The sequence below is a fragment of the Eumetopias jubatus genome, unplaced genomic scaffold, assembly GCF_037043125.1.
Source record: "Eumetopias jubatus isolate StellerSeaLion01/CBP00866 unplaced genomic scaffold, mEumJub1_p1.0 scaffold_12, whole genome shotgun sequence".
NCBI lineage: Eukaryota > Metazoa > Chordata > Mammalia > Carnivora > Otariidae > Eumetopias > Eumetopias jubatus.
The window spans coordinates 30,605,453-30,619,763 of record NW_028274818.1 but is presented as its reverse complement, the minus strand read 5'-3'; the positions used below and the strand labels follow the sequence as shown (position 1 = coordinate 30,619,763).

The following is a 14,311-nucleotide window of genomic DNA, read 5'->3' as shown; positions in this document are numbered from 1 at the left end:
TATACCATAGGGTTTTATGGAGATTGAATGAGAATGCACAAGAAGTATTTAGTATATTGACTGCTTATTATAATACTCCCTTCATATCAGGTATGATTATTATTATCAGTAGTAGTAGTCAAAGTCTAGCATTTGTGGGGTGCCTATTCTGTGCCAGGACACAGAGTTAATAACTTTACATATGTTGGACCCTATGAGGTAAATACAATTATTTATATCATTGTAGGTTCAGAGAAAAAGTTAAGTGGCTTTTGCAAGTTTAGAGTTGAGACCGAAAAACAAAGTCATCTGTTTAGATATTCCCATTGTCCTGAGAATGCAATCATAAAGTCCAGCAGTCCATCCCAAAGTTCAGTATAGTTTATTCAAAATTACAGCATACTGGGGGCACAAGCAAATCATCCAGAAGAATCCAGCACTGCTTTTCCAGCCTCTTGCTACCCAAGTAAGGAGAAGATATACCCTTCACCTTTCTAGCCTTTCTGGTTTGTCTGTAAGCTTGATTTCCTGTGGACTCCTGTTCAGAACAACACACACACACACATACACACACACACACACACACACACACTAATACATGTGCACCTCTTCCCAAACTGCAATTTTCAGAGATATGGACATATAAGTCCATTTTTAAGAAGAGTATCCCCGCTAAACAACCCAATATACATCCCCAAGCAGAGAGGACTCAGTAAATCAGGTCTGTAGCAAGCGTTCCAAAACACTATGTACTGTACTTATATAGCCATTTGACTAAAACAACACTCCGAAGTGACCTCTCCCAGGCAGGGTGATGCTGAACTGAGGCAGGCTGGCTCAGTAAAGCAGAGGCAGCGGGGGAAGATGGCGGCGGCCGTAGCATAGCGGGCCTGGACCGTGGAGCAGCTGCACAGCGCACAGCTACCCAAGAAGGACATTATCAAGTGTCTACAGGACCACGGTTCAGATTCGTTTCTTGCAGAACATAAGTTATTAGGAAACATTAAAAATGTGGCCAAGACAGCTAACAAAGACCATTTGGTTACAGCCTACAACCATCTTTTTGAAAGTAAGCGTTTCAAGGGTACTGAAAGTATAAGTAAAGTCTCTGAGCAGGTGAAAAATGTGAAGCTAAATGAAGATAAACACAAAGAAACCAAGTCTGAAGAGACTCTGGATGAGGGTCCACCAAAATATATAAAATCTGTTCTTAAAAAAGGAGATAAAACCAACTTTCCCAAAAAGGGAGATGTTGTTCACTGCTGGTATACAGGAACACTACAGGATGGGACTGTTTTTGATACTAATATTCAAACGAGTTCAAAGAAGAAAAATGCCAAGCCTTTAAGTTTTAAGGTTGGAATAGGCAAAGTTATCAGAGGATGGGATGAAGCACTCTTAACTATGAGTAAAGGAGAAAAGGCTCGACTAGAGATTAAACCAGAATGGGCTTATGGAAAGAAAGGACAGCCTGATGCCAAAATTCCACCAAATGCAAAACTCAATTTTGAAGTGGAGTTAGTGGATATTGACTGAAATAGCAATGCTTCGCATATAAAGACATCAGCAACAATAAAACATGGCCTTGAAGAAACTTATGTAACTAATTAGAGCTGGTTACTATTGTAAGGGAAGAGTCAACTGGAAAATTCAAGAACTCTGATATTGTTTACCCAATCCCCAACTTTTAATATATGCTAATCCATTATAATTCCCTAAAGGTTGAAATTTTTTACTACAGCTGTGTAAAATATTGGTTAAGGAGAAATGACTTTCCTTTTACCTCATGTTGTAAACTAAAAGCCTCAATAAAAACATATTCAGTGTCAAAAAAAAAAAAGTGACCTCTCCCAGAAAAAAAAAAAAAATCAACATCTACCCTAAAATGAAGAAACTTCCTGCACCCTCTAAAATGTCAATGTTTTCAATATTTGCAGATCCAGTCTCCATTGATGTGTTTCTCCCACTAACTTGAAAGTACAGTCCACACTTTTAACATCAAGTACCACTACCATACTGCAGACTCCTGAAGGAAAACAATCTTGTCTGAGCCCTTCAGCCAAGTTCTAGTTCCATACACCTCTTCTAGGGGCATCTCTTGGATGCCCAGCTATCAACTAAGAATCATAGGAAAGGGGGAGAAAAGTATCACGCACTGATTCAAAGTGTGACTTCAGACTCATCAGCTTAGTTTGAATCCAAGTCTTATCATTTATAGCCCTGTGACCTTGGGCAACTTATATAACCTCCAAGACTCAGTTTCCTCAGCTGCAAAATGGGACTAATAATAGAGCCTATAACACAGGGCTGAGATAGAAATTATATAAGTTAAGAATAGAAGAATGAGGGCGCCTGGGTGGCTCAGTTGGTTAAGTGACTGCCTTCGGCTCAGGTCATGATCCTGGAGTCCCAGGATCGAGTCCTGCATCGGGCTCCCTGCTCAGCGGGGAATCTGCTTCACTCTCTCCTGCTCCCCCCTCTTGTGCTCTCTCTCTCTCTCATTCTCTCTCTCAAATAAATAAATAAAATCTTAAAAAAAAACAAACAGAAGAATGACTGGCATGTTGTACTTCTGTAATAAATGTTTTCCATTGTTTTTTACATTATTATCATTATGCACAAATTAAATTTATCTCTTCTTGTTATTCACATGTAAATTTCTGTACAGCACAATGGTAACTGTTCCTCAGGATCAAAACCTTATTTTAACTTATTTTCTCTTGTTTATATGTCACTTAAATTCTTTGTAGAACGATACGACATACTAATGAATAAGCTGAATAATTATGAATAAATGAAAATATAAATATAACCACCAAGTGTTAATTTCTTTTCAAAATTTATCTCACCCTCCTTATTCCTGCCCTCAAGACCCTGGTTTGAACTTCTGCCTTCCAGTACATAATTACCTCCATGAGGCCCCCAAACTGAACACTCAACCTGTAGGCTTTTGCCCTACAATTCATTGTCTAATCAAGCTTTTTAAGACATTGTTTTCAATCTATTGCCCTATAATGGCTCTTAATTTCCCTACCTGATTTTAGTCCAAACTGCTCATTCTGGCATTGCAAGATCCCCATCAGCAGGACTTCCCCAAATTTGACCTCTCACTGCTCCCAGCACTGACCTGTTCCTGAGCCTGAGGTCCTCACCCCTACCACATGCCAAATGCATTGGACATTATCCTGCCTCTGCCTTAGCCACCTGGAATCCCTCAAGCCTTTTAAAACACAAATCTAATCATGCCACTCCTCTGTACTTTATCCTGCAATATCTCTTTTGCCTTCAGAATAAAACACAATTTCTTTATCAGCATGTTAATAGAGTCAACCAGGTTTCAAGCATTATGCTGGGCAAAGGTGAACAGGATTCGGTTCTGGATCCTAAGGTGCTCACAGTCTTACAACGAGATGTAAAAATGTCCTGTGAACTTGGTCCCTGCCTACCTCTGGCACATTCGCCACTCTTTGCTTGAATCTTATTCTTCAGCCTTATTTAATAGTGCCAGCAGTTCTCCACATGTGCCCTCTTCCCTTATCTTTCCGGGATCTCCCAATATCCACCCCTACCCTTGTCTAGTTTGGGTGTTTCTCTTCTGCATTCCTATAGCACTCTGTAATGGGTTCTTCCATAGCATTATACTACCATATGGGAGGTCTCCCTAACTAGATAGTCAAAAGGAACTGGGCTAGTTAACTCCCGTGGTAGCTAGTACATACCGTTAAGTGATGGCATGTTGCTCTATTCTGATTATTAATGTTTATGGAATGACATTTTGATTCTCTCCAGAAGGAGAAAGGTTCATGTGTTTGAAAATTATTATGAGCTACCCCTTCACTGCTTTTCCTTTCCTGCAGGAATTTACCTTCCCTGGTAATCTCCCCACTGCTTTACCCACAGAGCTTGTATTCCTACTCCTGAGTGTTGTTTATTGCTTTCCTCTGGGCTCCTTCCTTATAATAGTTTATGCTTCTCTCCTATTTAGGATTTGCTCCTCTGGATCATGTTTTCTGGGCATATAATTAAATGACAATTAAATGGGCTCAGGAGTCAAACACACCTGGTTTCAAATTCTAGCTCTGCTGTGGTGAAGTGTAGAAGGTTACTTACTCTTCTGATCTTCAGAGTGTTCACATCGAAAGCGGGATAATGAAATAAAACACTGTCATACAGAATTCTTAGGTGTATTAAAGACATACCCCATGTCAAATGCCACAGCAGCCAGGACTTGTTGGGAAATCTAAGTCTGCTTATTTATCTATCTCTCCATCTATCCAATAATGCTTTGTTATTCAGCCCCTAGTTTTTATCACAGACATTATTATAAAGACCACAGATCTTGGTTTTTAATTCCCTTCAGTTTTAGACAGACGGCACCAACAGAACTGGCCACAACAAAGATTCATGTTCAGAGACTTTCCAATCACTGAGCACATGAATAAATTATCAGAGCATTCAACTTCCTCCTGCACTCTCAGCAGAGACCTGGTCTCCTGCTTCCCAGAGAAAATAATGCCATCAAACAGGCACTGCCTCAGCATCTCACTCTAAAACCTCTGGGTCTGCAGTGAGAGAATGTGCCTCCAATTAAGCACAGGATGTCACCTACTCCACCTTCCTCAGAAACTTCTGCCATCAGTTAACCTCATGCTCTCTCCTAATAACTTTAACCATCTACTCTGATTCCTTCCCATCAGTATGAACTGTCTCTTACTTCTCTATCCTGAGTCCTCATACGTAGTGGCTGATAAACTAGCAGTGGCTTGGTAAGCATTTGTGGTACGAATAAATAAACCAAGATCTCTGTCTGCTGGAGACTGATCTCCTCCACAAAGATGGTCCAGCTGCTGTTTTTCCTCCCTATGAGGTTCTACTGCATTTGTGTGACCACATCACCCCAAACCAAACCCTCCAAAAGCTTCCCATTTCTTTCAGAGTAAACACCAACATCCTCACAATGGCCCATGAAAACATTCTCCTGCTTTAGGGCACTTATACTTACTCTTCCTTCTACCTGGAATGATCTTCACTCCAAATATCTGCTTGGCTAACCCCCTCACCACCTCCCAATTCTTTCTCTGTTCTAATGTCATCATCTCACTGAGGTTCCACCATTAACATCATGATTCTCCCTATCCCTCTTTCCTGCTTTATTTTCCATCATAATGCTTATTACTACCTAAGCTATCATTTCCTTGATATCTGTCCCATACTTGCAGAAATATAAGCTTTATAGCCAGTTATGTTTGCCTATTTTATTTCTTGCTTCATTTCTAACACTTAGAATAGTGCCTGACACACAGCTGATGCTCAATATCTATTTGTTGAATGAAGGAATGACCTTGTAATTGGTTGTGTTTTATCTCATTAACTTATCACACAAATATTTATTGAGGATTTGCTGTGTACAAAGTACAGTTCTAAAATCTGGGGCAGAAAAAGAAGGGAGAAAGAGAATCCCAAGCAGTCTCCATGCCCAGCATGGAACCCAATGCGGGACTTGATCCCATGAGCCTGAAATCATGACCGGAGCTGAAATCAAGACTCGGACACTTAACCGACTGAGCCACCCAGGTTCCCCAGCTTTAATTTATACATAGTTCTGCATGATATGTCAAAGTAAACAACTGCATCACAATAGCCTTACTCAGGAGTAATCTTTAAGGGCAATTGTGAAGAGAAATCCTGCCAGTGGGCAGAATTTCGAGCAGAGCAGCTTTTGTTCATTTGCCTCAAAGAAGAGATGGCTAGAGGTACAAATCTATACTGATTCTTGTCCAGTGGCTAAAAGTATGACTGAATAGTCAAGAACTTGGAAAGAGCATTATTGGAAAATTGGTACAATGATATTGCTACAGCCATACAACTGAATATTTTTCAGTGATAACAAACCAGTGACCCGTGCAATAGCATGATGTTAAGAAAATCATGAAGAATCAAAAAGCAACATAGTCTATGATTCCATTTGTAGCACATTATAGAAAAGGCAAATTCTAGGACCAGAACACTGATTAGTAGTCACTGGGGGCTAGTGAAGGGAAGAGTTAACCATAAAGGGACAGCGGGAAATTTGGGGGGGGTGATGAACTGTTCTATATCTTGATTATGGTAGAAGTATACAAGTATATGTGCTTGCAAAATTATAAAATGTAAGACGGGAGAATTTTTCTGTGGGATGAATTTTACTGAATGGAAGAAAAGACAACTAGATGACTAGATGTCAATATCTAACAAAGTAGACTTTACACAAAAATTATTACAAAGGGGCGCCTGGGTGGCTCAGTCAGTTAAATGTCTGACTCTTGGTTTTAGATCAGTTATAATCTCAGGGTTGTGAGATCGAGCCTCATGTCAGTGCATGGAGCCTGCTTAAGATTCTCTCTCTCCCTTTCCCTCTGCTCCTCCCCCCTTCTCTATCCCTATCTCTCTCTCTCTCTCTCAAAAAAAAAAAAGATTATTACAGAAAAGATAATATTTCACAAAAGCAAGTATTAATTCATCAAGAAGACATAGCAACCCTATATATACATGAGGCTAATGATAGCTTTAACACACAAGAAGCAAAAAACTGATAAAACTAAAAGGAAAATTTTTTAAATCCACAATTACAGTAGAAAATTTCAGTATTCCTTTCTCAATAATGGTTATGACAAGTTGGTGAGAAATCCATCAATTGTATATAAAAGAACTGAGTAACCACTATTAGCCAAATTTATCTAATCGAAATGTATATAACACTTCCCCAACAACGGCAGAATACAAAGTCTTTTGAAGTGTACTTGGAGTAGTCACCAAATAGACCACATTATGGGCCATTAAAAAATCCTAAATAAGCTAAAAAAAATTGAAAGCATGCAGAATTAATGCTTAGACCACATGCAAGAACAAATTAATGAACTAGGAAACAGAAAAAAGAACTGAGAAAATCAATAAAACCAAAAACTCGTTCTTTGATGAGATCAATAAAGTTAATGAACCTCAAGTCAGACTAATCATGAAAAAAACAGAAGACACAATTAAGCAGTATCAGAAGGAAAGAGGGACATCACCACAGATCCTTCAAACTTTCAGAAGTTAATAATGGATTATTGTAAACAGTTTAATCCAATAATTTTGACAACTTAAATAATATACAAATTTCTTTAACAAAACATTAACTACCAAAGCTCAGTCAAGAAGAAATAGAGAAATTGAATTCATAGTTTAAAAAAATCTTTCAACAAAGACAACTTTAAGATTCACTGGTGAAGTTTACTAGTCTTAAAGAAGAAATAATGCCATTTTTACACAAATGCTTCCAGGAAATTGAAGAGGCCAATCTTACCCTAATACAAAAACTAGATAGATATTACAAGAAAGGAAATGACAGACACATATTTCTCATGAATACAGATGCACATAATATCTGTAACAAAATTTCAATGATCAAATTCAGCATTGTCTAAAATATTTAATGACTATGAGGGTAATTTTATGTGTCAACTTAACTGGGCCACAGAATGTCCAGATACCTGGTTAAATAATATTTCTGAGTCAGTTTATAAGGGTATTTCCAAAAAAGATTAGCATTTGAATTGGACTGAGTAAAGCAGATTGTCCTTTCCAATGTGGGTGAGCATCATCCAACCTGTTGAAGGTCTGAATAAACCAAAAAGGTGGGGGAAGGCTGGAAGGTTGAATTTTCTCTCTCTTTCTGCCTGTTCGAGCTGAAACATCAGTGTGCCCTCACCTGGGACCTACACCATCAACACTTTGATTCTCTAAACTACTACCACCTGCTTTCCTAAATCTCCAGCTTCTAGACAGAAGACTATGGGACTTCTCAACCTACATAATCATGTAAGCTGATTCCTTTTAATATATATATGTACATAAAGATTATTATTAAGATAATAATTACATATATTTATTATTTATTTGTTTATATGTATTATATATTTATTTATATATGAGTTTATATTTATTATATTACATGCAAATACCTAATATATATAACCATTAACACCATTCATGATTTGGAAAAAAAATTAGAAATATAGGAATAGAATTAAACTTTCTAAAAAGTTCATCTATGAAAAACCCACAGCTAACATCATATTTAATTTATTCGAAAGATCAAATGCTTTCTCCCTAATATCAGGAACAGAGCAATCTATTCTTATTTCTATTCAACAGGAAAAACTGAAAAACCTAGCTACTGCAGTAAGGCAAAACAAAAATTCCATATTCATGTTGAAAAAGTAGAGGTAAAACTATCTTTAGTCACAAACAATATTTTAATCTATTAGAAAATTTTAACAACTTTAAAACAAAACAAAACTTCTATATTTCATAAGTGCACTTATCAAGGTCTCAGAATACAAGGTCAATATACTAAAATTAATTGTATTTTTGTATAGTAACAATTAACAAGTGGAAATGAAATTTAAAACCCAATATCACTTACAATAACATCAAAAACATCAAATACCTAAGAGTAAACATAACAAAGTTTTTCAAGAACTCCACCCTGGAAAAAACATTATTAAAGACCCCAGAAAAATATAGTTTTTTTTACTATACTTGTGAATTAGAAGACTCAAAATTGTTAAAAGATTTCAGTTCTCTTCAAATTGTTATATTTAAGGCAGTTGATGTCAAAGTCACAGTGGCTGTAATTTATTTTTGTTGTTTTTTGTAAGAATTCGCAAGCTAGTTCTAAAATCTATATGGAAAGGCAAAGGACCTAGAGCAGTAAAAGCAGTATCAAAGAAGATAAAAGTTGGAAGATATACATTATGAGATATCAAGACTTATCATACATCTATAGTAATTAAAACAACATTGTCTGACGAGTACATGGAGAAGTCAGAAACACCAACACAAATACAATTATCTGATTTATAACAAAGAGTTGAAATTCATAGGGGGAGAGAATGATATTTATAAGTAGTGCTATGTCAATTGTATATCCACATGGAAAATAATGAACCTTGACCCCTGCCTTACCCGCACCTCAAACGCAAACAAATGTGATTAAGTCATAGACCTATATCTGACAGCTTCTGAAATAAACCAGAGGATAATATTTTTATGACCTTGGAATAGACACAGGGTTTTTTTAAACAGGATAAAAAAACCCCACTAATCATAAAAGAAATAATCAGTACATTAGATTTCATTAAAATTAAGAATTCCTATTCATCAAAAGACACTATTAAGGTAAGCATACCACAGACTGGAAAATGGTATTTCAAATACCTAAAGTACATAAAGCTTTTTAGGATTTCTAAAAGGTAACTTTCAAATTAATAATAAAAAAATCATTCAAAAGAAATAGAAGCAAACACTTGACACTTCATGAAGGAAGATATAAAAATGGCCATTAAACATATGAAAAGATTTGCAATATCATTAGCCTTTAGAAAAAAAATTCAATTAAAATCAGGAGATACCACTTTACACCCACTATGGCTAAAATTAAAAATCAGTATCAAATTCTGGTGAAAATTTGGATTAAAGAAAACTTGCTTACATTGATTATGAGTGCAACTTGATAAAAACATTTTAAAAAACTTTCTGGTGGTACTTACAAAAACTAAATATACCTATATCCAAGAATGGAATTACAGGAATTAATTCCATTCTTCAACACATAAGTGCTTATATCCAACAAAAAATATGGTAAAGGATATTTATAACATCTTTTTTCATAATATCCCCAAACTATAAACAACCCAAATTTCCATCAGCAATAGACTGAGGATAAAACTTGTAGAACTGTCATACAATGGAATACTACACAACAACATTAAAGAACAAACAATTGATACATGCAAAAATGCACCAACAGGGTGCATGACTCCCAATGCTAAAATAAATGAAAGTCAGGCAAATCTAATCTTAGTGTTTTGGTGATAGCTGTGAGAATAGTATGTGCCTTTATGTAGGGAGGCATAAAAAAAGACACAGGGTTGAATAGAATCACCTAGGAAGCCAGAGTAGATATAGAAAGGGACGATCCTATATATAGAGATAGAGAGAGATAAAGATAGATGATAGATGATAGATAGATAGATGATAGATGATAGATAGATAGATAAATAGATAGATAGATGATAGATGATAGATAGAGGGGGGAAGAGAGAGAAAGAGAGAGAGAGAGAGAAGAAGGATTTAGTGAAGTCAAAGATAAAAACCAGTACTTGTCTACACAAGACAAATGCTGAGAACTTTTTAAATAAGGACTGGTCAATTCTATCAAATGCTGCTTAGGGCATAAAATGTCAGTGAAAGAAATGACAGAAAATTAAACACTAGGTTAGAGAACATGGATATCATTTGTGAGCTAGACCAGTTTTATTGGTTTAAAGGCTAAAGCATGATTGGTGGGTTAAAGAGGCTATGGATGAAGAAAACTGGAAGCAGGGAATATGGATAATTATTTTATATAAATTTTGCCATAAAGGTGAACAGAAAAATGGAGCAGAAGCTAGATTAAGAATGGGAGGTCAAGAGACTTTCCTTTGATAGAAAATATTATAAGATTATAATTAAGTTATAATCAGTTAAAAAAGAAACCTTAAAGATGTATGAAGGGAAAGGATGGAATAGTGTCAGGAGCAAAGTCCTTTTAGAGTCAACAGAAGACAAACCTGGTTGTTTCCAACTGGAGTATTTTTCTGGTGAAACCTTGATTCAGTCACAAATATTTATGATTCCTGTTGCCCTTGACTTAATCTTGAAATCCCAACCACACAAACACAACAGCTTGTTTTCAGTTTCACAATTTTCTAAACAGTGTGTTTAACTGGGATGGGTTTTCCTGACATACCACCAGTCTAAAGGTGCATGATTGTCTTACAAATAGAAGTGGCATACGCTGCTTCTGTTAGAGCAAGTGATGAGGCAATGAGAAGTGCCCCTTTATCACGAAAAACATAATAGAACACAAGGACTCCAGGAAAATGGCCAAATTACCAAATGGGAAAATATAGAGTTCTTTTAGAAATGGAAATTTCTAGTAGAAAAATCCAGTGAGAATTTTCTCTTCTTCTATTCAGAACAAATAAATATAACCATAGAATAAATGGATGGACTTTTTGAATCAGAAATATAACACCACAGAATTATTAACTTTAAAAACCACCTAAGCATTTAAGCTCTCTGGAGAAACATGAACATTGAACATTACTATTAAGATGCAAAATGATTATGATTTTTTTACTCACTTTTCTCTGTGAAAATTTAATGAATTATTTGGGGTTTTTCTTCCTCCTTATCTCTACTGAGTTTTCTTTTCCCATTAATGGAGTATTAATTTTATCCATTCCACTTATATGTTTTAATAATTTTTACTCTGATAAGCACTTCAGTGAAAAAGCAATGAACAGTGTGTTCAATTTAACATTGCTAAAAATGACTTTAACATTTATATTTCCTGAATGTAGTATTTGAACATACAGTATCTATCTTGTTTAATATATTTTGTGTTCACATTGTAATTTTATTCACACCTGTATGTAAAGAATAAAATCCAGTACTTACCCATGTTCACTAACAACTGAGAAAGAAGTCAGGAGAGCATTGGCTCTAAATGAGCATTAGCTTACTCTCAAAAAAAGTTCACTGGGCTTCAGGTCGCTGTCTTCACATGAATTGTCATGCTGACCAGCTGATAACTGATGCACACATTCTGTTGTTGTTGTTGTGTTGCTGCTACTGTTGTTGTTGAAGCCAACTGTTTGGAATTTAGAAAGTATTCATGCCAAAAGCCTTCTTGGTGACAGGCAAACTATTACATTAAGAAGATAAGGGCCAGTACAACTAAAGTGTATGTTCCATATAAACATTTTTTGGATGGTGGGCTTTAGTGGGGACATTTTTACTTTGGGATGAAAAAAACAAGAAAGGATCCCCTCAGCACAACTTTGGGTTTCTGACGTCTTTTTAATTTGCTGGTTTGTGCCTTCAGCTTATTTGTAGATGATACAACGAGGTGTGATCCTAGGTTTTAAGCTGTATATTGACAACATTGTCATATAATTTTGGGTTTCAATTTATACTTATCTGTGTCTTATGTTCTTTCCTATATTTTGCCAAAATCATAACATACCCCTTACTGCAACACAATAATTAATATTCAGCAGACATAATTTAAATATTGATATAATTCAATAAAGTCACCCATATTTGTGTTAACCACACACTCAAGTAATAACATTTGCATTATGGGACTCCCTAGAGTTCCTATTTTTCTCATGTTTGCCTCAAAATAAGAGAATTGGACTCCAAACATATGGTGTTGCTCCAAATTAAATTTTAAATGATATATAATTAGATTTATATTTGTCTTATAAATTAAAGTTACATTGTTGGCAACAGGAACCAGGGAGTTGGCTGGTTGTAGGAAATAACAAATTCTTCCTTCCCTTGTTTTGTCTGAATTCCTTCCTTTCTCTGTCAAAAATCACAATGCATTCTTCAAAAAGAACACACCATGAGTCAGAGAGATTCTGACTCTCTTGCTTTCATTCTGAGTACACCAGCACCGACAAATGACACAGTTCAATGCCAGGGCCCTGCCTGCTTGTCTATTAACCTAATTGACAGTGCCTGTGACATGTGTCGGAATGACTCCTCTCTGAACAGCTCACAGATTTGAGCAAATAGGAAGGGGTGGAGGAGGGAAAACCTAATCACTCCTGCTCCTTCATCTCTGGGAGAATAAAGTGCCAGCCTGACAGTTCAGGATCATGTCAAAAACTCAAAAAATTATTTGCAAGAAACATATATGCAATGAGGGGAACTTCCCAGGATGGACAATAGGAGCTGTGAGAGAGTATGTTATTAAGGGCCTTCAACATGGTCTTAGGATCAGGATACAGCTGTGTAACTGATCAACAAAGGAATTTTCAAAGGCTTCCTGGACAGTGATGAATAAAATTATTCATCTAAAGGCAGGTGCATTAAAAAGGAGAAACACTGTTAACTCCTAATATGGAGCATAAATATAAGGGTCCAAGAGGATGAGAGCAAGAGAATTATAGAAACTAAGCTCAGATATGCACGGTAAGGCTGATAAATTAGTAATATAGCCTCAGGCTTTTTGCCAAGAAAACTGACAACACCATGGCTCAAATTGTCATGAGACATGTTTAGTAGTATGTCAAAAAAGTCAAATTTCACTCCCCTTATCTAGCAGAGAACAAGAATATGTATATATTTTAAATGTCCCATTGCAGTCCCACAGGTTATATGAAACTTGCTATTTTCATGCCATATTTTCCAGTGTGCTACTAAGCTTTATCTTGCTTATCAAGATGGAAAAATTAATTTTTTAAACATCTACTAATCAATCCTTCTTTGAAAGGGGTCATGGAATGTCCCCAAATTAAAAAGAGAGAAGCCCAGCTAAGTATGTTATCATTTTTGGATCCTTCTCCCAGACATTTTCAAATAGCAAGACAGACCATGCCATACACTAGTTAGTCTAGCCAGGAATTCTGGTAGGAAAACACTTCATGAACATTGTGGGTGTTAATGGTTCCTATCAGTTTAAGCTCTGCAAATACTGTGTCTGTTCCTTAGAAATAATGATTATATTCCTTTGCTTCCAACTTCCATTACAGGCATTTTACAAACTACTTATTCATTAATTTATCCAACTAATATTTATTGAGTGTTTATTATGTGCCAGACCCTCTGAGAGAGGCTGCTCGTTATTGCTACTCAGTATAAATGTGAACTACGTATGAGTCCAAATTCTGCCATTTTTTTAATATGTAGAAGCTATTGAATTAATACCATCATTAGGATAAAAATTCCAAGGATGATTATTGTGTTTTTTTAAATCTGTTTCTTCTAAAATTATAAGCTTTGGGGACACAAGTATTGAACCTAAGCTGTTCTCATTTTTTCTCCTAGACATCACCTCACATAGAAGACCTTCAATATTTCCTACAGATGTTGATATAGATACAAACAGGCAAGTATATAAAATATAATCATCATTTATCAAAGCAAAGTTCAAAATGTTGGTTGACAGAGTATAATTAAGTAGAAGATGCCCACTGTTTATATTCAGCTATTTTATTTTTTTAAAGATTTTTATTTATTGAGAAAGAGAATATGGTAGAGAGAGAGCATGAGAGGGAAGAAGGTCAGAGGGAGAAGCAGACTCCCTGCTGAGCAGGGAGCCCGATGCGGGATTCAATCCTGGGACTCCAGGATCATGACCTGAGCCGAAGGCAGTTGCTTAACCAACTGAGCCACCCAGGCAACCCCTATATTCAGCTATTTTATTCACCCATCCATCCATCCATCCATCCATCTATCCGTCCACTTTCCATCC

General features: G+C 36.2%; 1 pseudogene; it reads left to right on the top strand.

Moving 5' to 3' along the window:
* The first annotated feature begins 828 nt into the window (after positions 1 to 828).
* LOC114221999 (peptidyl-prolyl cis-trans isomerase FKBP3 pseudogene) lies at positions 829 to 1,515 on the top strand (annotated as a pseudogene).
* Positions 1,516 to 14,311: the final 12,796 nt, after the last annotated feature.